This window comes from Notamacropus eugenii, chromosome 3, assembly GCF_028372415.1.
Source record: "Notamacropus eugenii isolate mMacEug1 chromosome 3, mMacEug1.pri_v2, whole genome shotgun sequence".
Taxonomy (NCBI): domain Eukaryota; kingdom Metazoa; phylum Chordata; class Mammalia; order Diprotodontia; family Macropodidae; genus Notamacropus; species Notamacropus eugenii.
Window position 1 is genome coordinate 106080953 of NC_092874.1, and position 13737 is coordinate 106094689.

At 40.1% G+C, this 13737-nt stretch overlaps 1 long non-coding RNA gene across 1 annotated transcript; it reads right to left on the reverse strand.

Annotated features, from left to right (window-relative positions):
* Nucleotides 1–852: 852 nt before the first annotated feature.
* LOC140533144 (uncharacterized) lies at nt 853–7492 on the reverse strand. Its single transcript, XR_011976811.1, has 3 exons — nt 5877–7492; nt 5158–5300; nt 853–4764 (listed from the first exon to the last, which is right to left on the reverse strand). It is a non-coding gene; the product is annotated as an uncharacterized lncRNA (long non-coding RNA).
* Between the last annotated feature and the right edge of the window lie 6245 nt (nt 7493–13737).

Here is a 13737-nt window from a genome sequence, read left to right on the forward strand (position 1 = left end):
AGAAGGAACCACAAGGAACCACAGAGCTCGAAAGGACTTCAAATTTAAATTCATACATGAAAAAGAAAGTTCTGTCCAACACACTTTTTAAAAAAAGTTATCCAATATTTTCGGGAAGGACTTTGGTAAGAGACAACCCACTACTTCCCTATGAAGATCATTGTACTGTTATATACTTCTTAATGAATGGCTGCCATGTCGCAGGTGCTTCAGAAATGTTAATTGATTGATTGATGATAAGCATTTGGTGGGTTTTCTTTACTTCAAGACTAAATTTTCCTCTTTACTACTTCCACCCTTGGTTTCTAATTTTGCCTTCTAGGACCAAGCAAAAGAAAACTAATTGCCCTTTTCCATATGAGCACTTTTTGTATGCTGAAAGAGAGTTCTTATGTCCTACCTAAAATCTGCCGCTCAGGACAACGTAATGTTGGCAGATATGATCTTTGAGGGTCCATAGTACAGCAAGGTTACTGCTTCTTCTATCCCATACTAGGTGCCTCTTTTAATGGAGCCAAGTGTCCATTAACTTTCTTGGATATCACGTGTAGCACCTATTGGGAAATAACAAACTTCTGGTCTTTTAAAACCTTATTGCTTTTTAAAGAGTATTTACTCTCTGTCTCATTTTACCTCTCTTACATTTTATGTATGAAGACATTTTTTCTCTCTTTGTTGGCATGTGGGTTCTTTTTCATAATTAAATTTCACATTATTTTATGTGTCCCAATAACTCTAACCTGTCAAGATATTTTGGATATGACTATCATCCAAAGATTTAATTCTCACAGATTTATATCCTTTATCTAGTGATTGAAGATACCAAATATTTCTTAAATATGATGTGCGAAGTCAGAGAGTAAACAAGCATTTATTACACACTTAATATACACCAGATACTGTGTTAACCATTGAGGATACAAAAGAAGGCTAAAACATAATTCGTGTCCTGAAGATGTTCAAAGTCTATTGGGGGAGGTAACATGCATGTACCTGTTTACATGAAAACTAGAGATAGAAAAAGTGGGGGAGGGTAATATCAGAGGAAAGACACAACCATTGAAGGCATTTGGAGTAAGATATGTAAGGAAACAATTCCAAGTACTCCATTGCCCTTAGAGGAAAGTTGGAAATGGAAGAGAGACCTTGGTAAGGGAGAACATTGATGATGACAATGACCTGGGGAGATTTGAAACAGGCAAGCAGGTTGGGTGCAGTGCACTCTCTTGTTGAAGCCTGGAATGAGTGATAGCAGGCAAGCAAACCTCAGCAGGATTTGGGGACAGAATGAAGTACGGCCAAATTTGCAGGAAATACACACTAGAAACAATTTTGTGCTGTCAGGGATGGAGGGAGAAGGGGAAAGAGGGAAAGAAGAATAAATGGGAATATGGTGTAGGCTGATCACATTGGCACTTCTGCTCTGTATTCAGTCAGTCTGGGTAATTGTGGGAGTCAAAGAGAAGGCAAGGAGCTGGGGTACCATTGAGGAAACCACTCTATACACGTCAAAGAGTAGAAAATTTGTAGGGGGTTATCATGGTATATATCATACACATTATAGTTATAATTACAATAGCAGGCGCAGAAGCCAGGTAAGATTTGTGTGTGGCTGGAAATTATGGACCCAGTGGTCATATTCTCAACCAAAAGTCTTGTTTGATGCCTCCCCTTAGGAATACAATGAAAGTTAAGACCTTTATACTCAATATTTGGGAATGTTATCCTCTGCTTGTAAGTAGGTTTACCTGCAGGGGAGAATGGCAATGATGAGAAGATGTGCACAGGTCATTCTTTAAAGCACTTTCCCTCTGACATCACTGTTCCCTTTGGTGCCTTGTTCTCTGCATCATGGTCTCTAAGGGATCTGTAAATCTGTTAGTCAGGGCCTTGGTATCAGTGGAGAAAGAAATGGTGGAGGGTTTTCCACCTATGATTCCTAGCTGAAATCACATAGCCAGCATATCTTTTCTTTCTGACTTACCCTTTGTTGATGGCATTCTCCACTCCTGTTCTTCATCTGCTCACAGCCTGCTCACACAGTTCAGGCACCTTTCCATTGCTCTCTCTGTGTCATGTTTATCTCTAGTCCTTCACCAGAAGGAGTGTTCCACACAAAAAGAATTTAAACTAATTTCACTTGGTGTGTGGTGGTGGGAGAGGAGGAAAACCTCTTGTAGGAGGTGGTAATTGTGCTGGGCGTTGGCAGAAAGTAGAGATTTTGAGAGAATTCTTAGGAGAGAACAGAGGAGAGCATTCTAGGCTTGTGGGACAACCTGAGCATCAATATAAAGATAGGAGACAGACTGAAGATTACTCTAAGGTTACAAAAATGTATAAATGGAACAATGATTGTTTTCTCAACAGAAAAAGAGAAATTAGAAGAAGGGGAGGCAAGGAAATGGTAAACTGCTTTGTGATGTCCACTAAGCAGGCAATGATGTGTAAATGACTCTCAAGAGAAAGATGAGTACTAGATATGTCCTTTCCTACCTTTTATAATCTTAGAGAGTGTCCAAGGGCATTAAGAAGAGGAGTGACTTGTCTAGGATCACATAATCATTACGTATCAGAGGTTGGTCTTGAAATCAGGTGTTCCTGACTCCATGGTCAGCTATCTACCTCCTATACCAAGTTGTCATTCCACTAAGCTGGAACAAATTTAACCAGAAAATTTCCTCCTAGCCACTGTGCAGGTATATTTATGCAGTTAATATGTGAAACAAGAAACGTTGAGCAAGGCAAACATGTAATGAATACCTGATTCCTAGATGTATATGTTAAATGAGTATCAAATGAAAAAAATTAAGTAAAATGTTTTTGAAATCTTACAGTGCTATAAAAATCTGATCTATTTTCTGCAATTTAACAGACAAGGAATTTATCACTTTATCAATTAATTAATAAAGAGTGGGTACTCTATAATAACACAACCACCAAGATGTGATGCTCTGAAGCCAACAGCTAGGCAGTTTCAGTTCTGCTCAAAAGTTGTAGTACCCTCGATGCCCAGCAGAGAGTGGTCAGCATATCCATTTTTAGTCTATCTCCCTCTCCCATTCCTCTTGTTTATGGATCTTCTCCCAGTGCGAAGCAGATTTGTCAATGACCTAGGAATATGGAAACAAAATGGCGCTCAAAAAGAAAGCAGCCTAGATTTCTAGACTGCCCAGACATGATATGGGGAGAGGGGGAAATCAAATGATCTCTGTCAATCAACTTCACTGAAATAATCCAGGCAGACAATGTGTCAGCTACATATGTGATTAAAGTACAACAAAGTAAAAGTGTAAAGAAGTTGTCCAGTGTTATTCTCTTCTGTCATGTAACCCAATCATCTCTCCCAGACTCCTCTTGTACCTACAGATTATGAGAAAGGTTAAGGAAGGGATTCCTCCCCACACCCATATTTGGAATGCACTCTGATTGCCCCTATAAATAGTAGGAGAAGCATGGGACAAAATACCTGAGGTTAGGTATAGTCTCCAAGGCCAATTTCAACTATGATTCTAGAAGTTTCAAAGGATTTGCTTCTACCTATTACTCTGACTCTACAACACCTTGTCCTTGTCTCCGCTGTAGGGTCTTAGGCAAGCCATCTATCTTCTCTGGACCTCAGTTTACTCATTTGTAAGAAAAAGGGGATGGGCTGGATGTTCTTTAAGATATCTGCTAGTTTAGGATCCTTAATACTCTGAAGGGTGGGTCTACAGTCCCTTCAAGGCCAAATATCTAAGAGCTGGCCAAGACCCTTTAGAATGGGAGGACAGGGTAGGCACTGAGGAGATAAAAATAAGGACAGCCTCTTGTAATAATGTTTCCACTGCCTGTCACCAAAGAGACAACAGGAGTAGGCATTCCTTCAGATAGACATTACTATAATCCTGCGACAGTTCTAAGGACCAACACCGCTTGAAATAATAGCTAGTATTTAAACAGTGCTTATAGGTTTGCAAAGCACTTTACAAATATTATATGATGCTCATATCAGCCTTAGGAGTTAGATATTATTATTATCTTCCTTGTCTAGATGGTGAAACTGAGGCAAGCAGAGGTTAATTGGTGTGTCTAAGATTACCCAGGTAGTTAATGGGAGGACCAATACTGGAACTCAGGTTCCAAGGCTCCCAGACCAAAAGTATTTCCATGGTAACATGCATCTTTCCTGAGGCATTCTATTCATTCTACATGATTGGAAGCAGAGAAGGAAGCTGGCAGACTATCAGTGGCCCTCGTGCTCACCACATACTGCTTCCTTTTCTTGTCTCATAGCCACTGCAGCCCAGATAAGAATTAGAGATGAAAAGGCTGGAGTTAGTCCTAGAGGCCTGTGCTTCAGAGATGAACAGCCTGCAGGGGCTTCTACATGTGTTCCTGATCTCCCTGCCCTTTTTTAAGGTGGGGCCTGGTGAGGCCAAGTCATCTCACCTCTTGCCTTTTTGTGCAAGGAAGAGCTGATTCTGTTCTGCTGTGGTTAACTGCTAGCACAGAAGTACTCAGATGTCTGGCTGATGTGTGTAGACATAAGAGTTAGCAGTAAGAATGATTTCTCTTTCCGAGAGGCATTATATTCTTGAGGGAATTCAATTTCCAAGAAGCCAACATTAAGAGAGTAAGAGATCAGCTATAGTCCCAACCCTGGGTTTTGTCGATACCAGCACGTATAGTCATGTCCCAGATCCTGGTCACATCTCAATGTCACCTCATGTCCTGACCCTGTTATCAGCTATCTCAAGTTCTGAGTGACTCCAGCATCCATGGGGACTGTGGGAGAAGGAGACAGAAGCCAGGGGTAAGTGGAAAAAGGAGCCCACATGTTATAGTACAAAGAAGGGAAAAAAATAGTGCTGAAAGTAGCCAACTCAGGAGACAGATTCCCCATTTGTATTGAAGACTCTAGCAGAAGTTATCATAGAGTTGATACAGAATAGGACTTGTCAGGACAAGGACAAATCAGGGAAGACTTGAGTTTGAGTCTTGTCTTTGAGATACTGACTCTGTAATCTTGGGCAAGTCACTTAATGACTCAAGGTGCAAGGCAAATTTCTAAGGCTACAGTGATAGAGGATCTACCAGTTCTCATTGGTGGAGTTTCTTCACTTGAAAACAATAAAATCACAAAAATAAAATAGAATGTAACAAAATGGCCCGACTTACCTGCTTTGAAAAGAAAAATGGTTGCCCAACAAAGGAATGAGGTGCCCATGACAACTCTGTCCTTTGGTCCTTTCAATTGCTGGATGGAATCAGCACCAGACCCTGCCAGCTCCTGTAGCACCAGGTTTGCATGGTGCTAAACACTGTAGGGTAAGACGAAAGAGCTCTAGAAAACAGTGGCCACACCCTCCTGCCCCTCAAGAAAGCATTTCAACAAAGACATAAAAAAAAATATTTTTCCCTCTAGACAAACCATAAAAATCCTGTTTCACTTTACATCAAAGTCAATGGAAACTCAGTTAAAATGATGTAGGTCCCACATGTTGGAGGTCCGTGGCAAAGACAGAAATAGAATTCACAGCTCCCAGTATTTCTATCCAGTTTTCTCCTACAGCACACTGCCTCTGTACATGGCTAATCTATAGAGAATCTGAATTCAGTGTGAAGTAGTTTGATGTCTCTATGGATTTCCCCATCTCTATGTGTGTTATTTCCTTACTGGTTTACAGGGCTTGAATTTTTCAAATAACTTTGACATTGCCTTTTTGTAATAAATGTTAATGATCTCTGGAATTCTTTTAAGTTTTATCACCTCACATGACTGTAGGAAACCTTTCTCAATTTACCCAGAGGACCAAATGCAACACTGAATTCTATTTAGTCCCCTATGTTCACTTTTTACCTGTCTCTGTGTGTTTTTCACTAAAATCTTGTTTTACCTCATCTTTGGTTGAAGGAATTGGCATATTTAATCTGCTTCAGTAGACAGAACACTGGGCCTAGAGTGAAGAAGATCCAAGTTCAAATCTCTCCTCAGATATTTGCCAGCCACGTGACCCCAAGAAAATCACTTAACACTGTTTGAGTCAGTTTCCTCACCTGTAAAATGAACTGAAAAAGCAAATGGCCAATGTCTCCTGCATCTTTGTCAAGAAAACTCCAAAATGCAGTCGTGAATAATCAAACAGCAACATTCTACCCAAGTGAAGATTCAGGAGAGATATTATAACTATCCTCAGGTGTTTGGAAGAGGGATTAAACTTATTCTGTGTGTCCCCCAAAGGCAAAACCAGGAGCAACAGGTAGAAGTAGGAAATTAGCAAATCTTCACTTGATGTCAGGAAAAATTATTTAGTAATTAAAGCTACCAAGAGACGAATGTGATAAGTGGGGCATGGGTTTTCCCTCTTTTTAAGTCTTCAAGCAGAGACTGAGCAATTTTCATTTATTTTATAGTGGGAATTCTATAGAGGGGATTCCTTTGGTTCAATTTCCTCGTTGAGGTCCCTTTCAGCTCCCAAATTCTATGGTTCTTTTATTAAGACATATAGGATTCTTGAGGGTCATACCAACAAATCAAACCTCTGGTGCATCTTCCAAATCTGGAAAGGCTTCCTCCTATATATCTGACTACTTCTCCATCTTCTTTTCTGATTCTTCATCTATGTCACACCACTAACCCCTTGGTGTTTTCCAAGTCTCCATCCTTGACCTTCTTTGTTTTTACGTCAACATTTTCTTACTTGGAGATCTCATCAAACCCCAATGGGTTCATTTGTCATCTCTATCAAGATGATTGCCAGATCTCACTTTCTAGCAATTCTCCCTCTCTTAAACTCCTATCACATCATTAATTGACTTTTGGACATCTCAAATGAGATGTCTTGGGGAAAACGCAATTGAAACTGTCCAAAACAGAGCTCTCCCTTTTTCTCAACTTTCCTATTACTCTCGAGGATACCACCATCCTCCAGTCACCTAGGCTCATAAACTTGATGTTATATTCATCTACTCACTCTCACTCAAGCAATATATCAAATACATAGCCAAATCTTCTTGATCCTAGCTTAACAACTCTCATATATGTCTGCTGAACTCTAGGGGAAATGACTTACTCAAGACCACACAACTTGCCTTTTCATTATGCAGCATTGCCTCACCTGTTTAATTAAGTTGGATCTTGTGGAGTAATTTTCCCCACTTGAAGCTTAACTAAAATGCCCACAATTATGTTAAAGGAGCAGTATTATCTATGCATCCCCTTCATCTTCTCAGCAATAAACAGCTTTGCCTTCCTTAAGGATCTTTCTTGTTTCCTCTTTCCTTCTCTCTCTATATTCCTTTAGTGATCTCACAGACTCCGGTGGGTTCAAATATGATTTCTATGGAGATAAGTTTCAGAACTATATATTCAACCCTTTTCTCTCCCTTGTACTCTAGTCCTACTTTACCAAAAACCTTCTAGATATTTACAAATAAATGTACCATAGACTTCTTGAGCTCAACAGGTTTAGAGTCAGTCATTGCAATTTCTCCCCAAATGATGATCTTCTTAATTTGCCTGCCTCTCTCTGTGTCTCTGTCTCTTTCTCTCTCTGTCTCTCTGTCTCTGTCTCTCTGTCTCTGTATCTCTCTCTGTCTCTGTCTCTGTCTCTCTGTCTCTCTGTCTCTGTCTCTGTCTCTGTCTCTCTCTCTCTTTCTCTCTCTGTCTTTCTCTCTCTCTCTCTCTCTCTGTATCTCTCTCTTTGTGTCTCATATTCCTCCCTTCAATGATCAGTCAAGATGAGAGTGAGGTTCAAGTAGATGATGCTCCTACCTCCTCCTCCTTCTTTGCTGAATTGTCTACTTGAACATTCTGCTTATGTGAGATAATTTCCCCTATCTTTCCATTCCTAAGATACATTTGGATGCCCCTAGAGATTAATGTCTATGCCATAAATGAAAGTTAAAGAATATCTTTTTTAACATTTTTTAATTGGAAAATTTGTTTCTTGGAATTTTGGTAAATGAAAGTGATACTTTCACATATTTGAAGCATATTCTTAAAGAAGGATTGATTTTACTTTTTCATGGGCAAAGTAAGCAATCAGATCCAATGTATGAAGATTTTAGGTAGGTTATGCTTAATACAAAAAACTGGCAGAAAAATGAGAACTTTTTTTCAAGATGGAAGAAATGGGCTGCCTTGAGAGGTAGTGATTCTCACATCATCAGAAATATGGGAGCAGAAGCTAAATAATCAGATACCAAGCATGAGGAAGACAGATTTCCAACAGATTTTGGCATTAGATAGGGAGCTGTAAGAACACAGAATCACAGAAACTCAGAGCTAGAAGGGACCTCAAAAATGATCAATCTCAACTCACACATGAAAAAGAGACTTCTGTCCAACATACTTTAAAAAAAACTTATCCAGAATTTTCTTGAAAGACTTTAGTGAGGAACAACCCACTACTAGTGATTAATTAATGATACACATTTGACGAGTTTTCTTTACTTCAAGACTAAATTTCCCTCTTTGTAGCTTCCTCCTTTGGTTTCCAATTCTGCCTTCAAGGACCATGTAAAAGAAGACTAATTGCCCTTTTCCACATTATCACTCTTTATATGTTGGAAAAGAGATCTCATGTCCCATCTAAAGTCAGACTTAAAATCTGTAGCTCATGATTGGATGTAACATCGCCAGATAAGGTCTTCAGGGCTAATAGTAGAGCAACATTATTGCTTTCATTGTCCCATACTCCATGCCTCTTTTAATGGACCCAAGTGTCCATTAAGTTTCATGGATATCATATATAGCATATATTGTGAAACAACAAACTTCTGGTCTTTTAAAACCCCAGAGCTTTTTAAAGAGAAACTACTGTCTGTCTCAATATACCTCTTTCATATTTTACGTTTGAAGCCATTTTTTTGTACTTGGAGACACGTGGGATTTTTTCGTAATGAAATTTCACATTGTTATATGTGTCCCAATAGGTCTAACCTGTCAAGATATTTTGGGTATGACTATCATCTGGGGGGATTTGAAAATGGGCTAGCAGAGTGGGTGCAGCGAACTCATTTGTTGAAGCCATGTATGAGTGACAGCATGTGAGCAAACCTCAACAGAATTTGAGAACAGGATGAAGTAGAGCCAAATTTGCAGGGAATACACACTAGAAACAATTTTTACCCTGTCAGGGATGGAGGGAGAAGGGGAAAGAGGGAAAAAAGAATAACTGGGGCTGTGGCGTGGGCTGATTGCTTTGGCACTTCTACTCTGTATTCCAGTCAGTCTGGATAATTGTTGGAGTGAAAGGAAAGGCAAGGAGCTGGTGTACAATTGACCAAGCCACTCTATAAATATCAGGGAGTAGAAAATGTTTGTGGCGTTATTATATTATATATCATATGCATTGTAGTTATTGTTATAATAGGCACAGAAGCCAGATAATATTTGTGTGTGGCTGGAAATTACGGACCCAGTTGTCATATTCTGGACAAAAAGTCTTATTTGGTGCCTCCTCTTAGGAACAGTGTAATGCAGTTAATGCCTTTTTACTAAACATTTGGGAGTGTTATCTTCTGCTTGGAAGCACGTATAGCGCAGGGGAGTATGGCAATGATGAGAAGATGTGCCCAGGTCATTCCTTAGAGCACTTACCCTCTGGCATCAGTGTTCTCTGTGATGCCTTGTTCCCTGCATCCTGGTCTCTTGGGGATCTGATAATCTGATAGTCAGGGCCTTGGTATCTGTGGAGAAAGAAATGGTGGAGACTTTTCCACCTATTATTCCTAGCTGAAATCACATAGCCAGTACATCTTTCCTTTCTAACTTATACTTTGTTGATGGCGTTCTTTACCCCTGTTCTTCAGAGTTCCTTTCAGCCTGCATACTCCCTTCAGGAGCCTTTCCATTGCTCTCTCCATGTCCTGTTTATCTCTACTTTGTCATCAGAAGTCGTGTTCCACACAAAAAGAATATAAAGTAATTTCTTTTGCTGTGTGGTGGAGAGGAGGAAAGTCTCTTGTAGGAGGTGGTGCTTGATCTGGGCTTTAACAGAAAATAGAGATTCTGGGAGACTTCTTGGGTGAGAAAGGAGGAGAGCATTCTAGGCTTGTGGAACAATCTGCGTAGCAATATAAAGATAGGAGACAGACTAAAAGGAGTCCTCTGAGGTTATGAATATGTATAAATCGATCAAAGGTAGCGTCCTCAGCAGAAACAGAGACATTAAAAGAGGGGGAGCCAAGGAAATGGCAATTCACCTTGTGATGTTCACCAAGTAGACAATGATGTGTAAATGGCTCTCAAAAAAAAAAAAAAGACAAACACTAGCTAGGTCCTGACATCCATTTTTTAAGCTTAGAGAGTGTCTAATGGTATTGAGGAGGGAACTGACTTGTCTAGGGTCTCATAATCATTACATATCAGAGACTGAACTTGAAACCAGGTCATCCTGACTCCAAGTTCAGCTATCTATCTCCTATACCAAGTTCTCATTCCATTAACCTGGAACAAATTTAACCAAAAAGATTTTCTCCTATCCACAGGAATATCCTTTACCACAGACTACCACACTACCAGGAGGGAAAGGTATTTAAGTAGCTAACATATGAGACAAGAAATGGAAAGAATGAGCAAGGCATACACAGTGGGAATACCTGATGACCAGATGCACGTATCAAATGAAAAAATTAAGTAAAACATTTGCAAAAGCTTAGGATGCTGTAAAAATATGACATTTTTTCTGCAACAGAACAGAAAGAGATGTTATCAGTTTATGAATTAATTAACCATCAGAGTGGGTAATCTGTAATTACACATCCACCAAGATGTAATGCTTTCAAGGAAACAGATAGACAGTTCCATGGGCACCCTTCAGATCTTCTCAAAAGGTGAAGTACCCTGAATGTGCAGGTGAGGGTGGTCAACATATAAATTTTTATCCTATTTCTCTCTCTCCCATTTCTCCTATTTATGGATCTCCTCCTTGTCTGAAAGAGATTTGTCACTGATTTAGAAATGTGAAAAAAAAATGGAACTCTAAAAGAAAACAGCCTAGATTTCTAGAGTTCCCACTGTTGACATTCGGGGAATTCACCTGATCTCATTTAGTCAAACTCATTGAAATGACCCAGGCAGAAAACTTTTCAGCTACATATTTGATTAAGTTACAGCAAAGTAAAAGTATAAAGAAGTTGTCGAGCGTTCTCTTCCAAGTGTTCTATAACCCAATCATCCCTCCCAGCCTCCTCCTGCACCTACAGGTTGAGAGAAGGATTAACCAAAGGAATTCCTCTCCACCCCACCTATTTCAAATCCAGTCTACTTGCCCCTAGAAACAGCAGGAGAATCATGGGATGCAGTACCTGAGGTTAAGATAAGTCTCCAAGGCCAATTTCACCTATGATGCTATAATGTCAGTGAATCTACTTCTGCCTGTTACACTGGCTCTATAAAACTCTGGCCTTTTCTCCATTCCAGATTCCTAGGCAAGCCACATATCTTCTCTGGACCTCAGTTTACTCATCTGTAAGATGAAGGGGTTGGGCTAGATGTTCTTTAAGATATGTGCTAACTATGGGTTTACAGTCCCCTCAAGGGACAGATATCTAAGATATTTGGTCAGGGCTCTTTGGAATGGGAGGGCAAGGTAAGCACTGAGCAGATAAAAGTCTGGACAGCCTCTTGTAATAATGTTACCACTGCCTGTCATCAGAGAGAGACCAGGAGAAGGCATCTTTCAGATACACATTACTGCAATCCTGCGAGAGTTTGAAGGATCAACATTGCTTGAACTAATAACTAGTATTTATACGGTGCTTTAAGATTTGCAAAGCACTTTACAAATATTATACGATGCTCACAATAGCCATGGGAGGTAGATGTTATTATTATCTTCCTTTTCTATGTGGGGAACCTGAGGCACAAACAGATTGAGTGACTTTTCTAAGGTTACCCAGGTAGTTAGTGGGAGGGCCAATATGGCTCCCAGACCAAAAGTCTTTCCACTGTATCATGCATTCTCCCTGAGGCATTCTATTCATTCTCCATGGTTGGAAGCAGAAAGGAGAGCTGGAAAACTGTCAGTGGCCCTCATGCTCACTACATGGTACTTGCTTTTCTAGTCTCAAAGTCACTGCAGCCCAAGCTTTGAGATGCAAGGGCTAGAATGGATCCTAGAGGTCTGTGCTGCAGAGATGAAGAGCCTGCAGGGGCCTTCTACTTGTGTTCCTGAGGTAATATCTCCCTGCCTTTTTTAAGGTGGGGCCTGGTGAGGCCAAGTCATCTCACCTCTTGCTTTTTTGTGCAAGGAAGAGCTGACTCTGTTCTGCTGTGGTTAACTGCTAGCACAGAAGTACTCAGATGTCTGGTTCGTGTGTGTAGACTTCAAAATTAGCAGGAAGAATGATTTCTCTTCCCAAGAGGCACTGTATCCATAAGGGACTTCAATTTTGGGGGAATCATCCTTAAGGGAATAAGAGATCAGCTGTAGTCCCAATCCTGGGTCCTGTCGATACCAGTACATATAGTCATGTCCCAGATCCTGGTGACATCTCAATGTCACTTCACGTCCTGACCCTATTATCAGATATCTCAAGTTCTGAGTGACTCCAGCATCCATGTGTACTGTGGGGGAAGAAGACAGAAGGCAGAGGTAAGCTGAAAAAGAAGCCGACATGTTACAGTACAAAGAGGGGAAAAACGTTAGCATTGAAAGCAGCCAACTCAGCAGACAGATTCAGCACTTGTGTTGAAGATTCTAGGAGCAGTTATTAAATAGTGGAGACTGCTCTGGCCTTGTGAAGAAGTTCCAAGGTCAAATCAGGGAAGTCCTGAGTTTGAGCCTTGCCTCTGACATACTGACTCTGCAATCTTGGGCAAGTCACTTAATGATTCAGTATACAAGGCAGCATTCTAAGGCTACAGTGACAGAGGAACAACCAGTTCTCATTGGTGGAGTTTCTTCACTTGAAGGCAACGAAATTACAATTATAAATAAAATAGAATGTAACAATAAAGTCCAAGACTTACCTGCTTTGAGAAGAAAAATGGTTGCCCAACAAAGGAGCGAGGTGCCCATAACAGCTCTTTCCTTTGGTCCTTTGAGATGCTGGATGGAATCAACACCAGACCCTGTCAGTTCCTGTAGTCCCAGGTTTGCATGGTACTCAACACTCCTGTGTGAGGGAAGAGCTCTAAAAAACAGTGGCCACACCCTCCTGCCTCTCAACACAACATTTCAACAAAGACAGAAAAATAACTCATTTTGCCTCTAGTGAAACCATGGAAATCCTGTTTCACATTTCGTCAACGTAAGTGGAAACTCAGCTGAAATAGTATAGCTCCCTTACATTGGAAGTCTGTGGCAAAGTCAGATATAGAATAGACATCTCCCAGTATTTCTACCCATTTCCTCTTATAGTACGCTGCTTCTGTACATTGTTGATCTATTCAGAATCTGAATTCAGTGTGAAGTAGTTTGATGGCTCTATGGATTTCCCTACCTCTTTGTGTGTTATTTCCTTATTTGTGTACATGGTTTCAATTTTTCAAATAACTTATACATTGACTCTTTGTAATATTAATCATGTCTCTGGAATCATTTAAGATTTGTCTCCTAAAATGACTGTAGGAAACCTTTCTCAATTTACCCAGAAGGCCAAATGAAAAATTGAATTCCATATAGTTCCCTATGTTCACATTTTACCCGCTATCCCTACGTGCTTTCCACTAAAATCTTGTGTTTCGTCATCATTAGTTGAAGTAATGGCATATAAAATGTGATGCAGTAGATCTGATGTTTGCCAGCT